Source organism: Arachis duranensis, chromosome 4 (genome assembly GCF_000817695.3).
Source record: "Arachis duranensis cultivar V14167 chromosome 4, aradu.V14167.gnm2.J7QH, whole genome shotgun sequence".
NCBI classification, from domain to species: domain Eukaryota; kingdom Viridiplantae; phylum Streptophyta; class Magnoliopsida; order Fabales; family Fabaceae; genus Arachis; species Arachis duranensis.
Window position 1 is genome coordinate 46,531,513 of NC_029775.3, and position 985 is coordinate 46,532,497.

General features: G+C 40.8%; 1 non-coding gene across 1 annotated transcript; it reads right to left on the minus strand.

Moving 5' to 3' along the window:
- Positions 1–629: 629 nt before the first annotated feature.
- Positions 630–737, minus strand: LOC127746988 (small nucleolar RNA R71). Its single transcript, XR_008008793.1, has one exon. It is a non-coding gene; the product is annotated as a small nucleolar RNA R71 (small nucleolar RNA).
- Between the last annotated feature and the right edge of the window lie 248 nt (positions 738–985).

Below are 985 nucleotides of genomic sequence, written 5' to 3' on the forward strand. Positions count from 1 at the left end.
TCTATTCTTCTTTTCCTCTGACACCTCATGGAATCTCTATACTGTGACATAGAGGACTCCATATTTTCTTGTTTTCTTCTCTTTCATATGAGCAGGAACAAAAACAAAGGCATTCTTGTTGAGGCTGACCCTGAACCTGAAAGGACCTTGAAGCGAAAGCTAAGAGAAGCTAAAGCACTACTCTCTATAGAGGACCTAACAGAAATCTTCAAAAAGAAGAAGACATGGCAGCCGAAAACAACAACAATGCCAACAATGCAAGGAAGGTGCTGGGTGACTTTACTGCACCTACTCCCGACTTCTATGGGAGAAGCATCTCTATCCCTGCCATTGGAGCAAACAACTTTGAGCTTAAGCCTCAATTAGTTTCTCTAATGCAACAGAATTGCAAGTTCCATGGACTTCTATTGGAAGATCCTTATCAGTTTTTAGCTGAATTCTTGCAAATTTGTGACACTGTCAAGACAAATGGGGTTGACCCTGAGGTCTACAGACTTATGCTATTCCCTTTTGCTGTAAGAGACAGAGCTAGGATATGGTTGGACTCACAACCCAAAGAAAGCCTGAACTCTTGGGAAAAGCTAGTCAATGCCTTCTTGGCAAAGTTCTTTCCACCTCAAAAATTGAGTAAGCTTAGAGTGGAAATCCAAACCTTCAGACAGAAGAAAGGTGAATCCCTCTATGAAGCTTGGGAAAGATACAAATAATTGATCAGAAAGTGTCCTTCTGACATGCTTTCTAAATAGAGCATCATAGGTATCTTCTATGATGGTCTGTCTGAACTGTCCAATATGTCATTGGACAGCTCTGCTGGAGGATCTCTTCATCTGAAGAAGACTCCTGCAGAAGCTCAAAAACTCATTGAAATGGTTGCAAATAACCAATTCATGTACACTTCTAAAAGGAATCCTGTGAACAATGCGACGAATCAGAAGAAAGGAGTTCTTGAGATTGATACTCTGAATGCCATATTGGCTCAGAACAA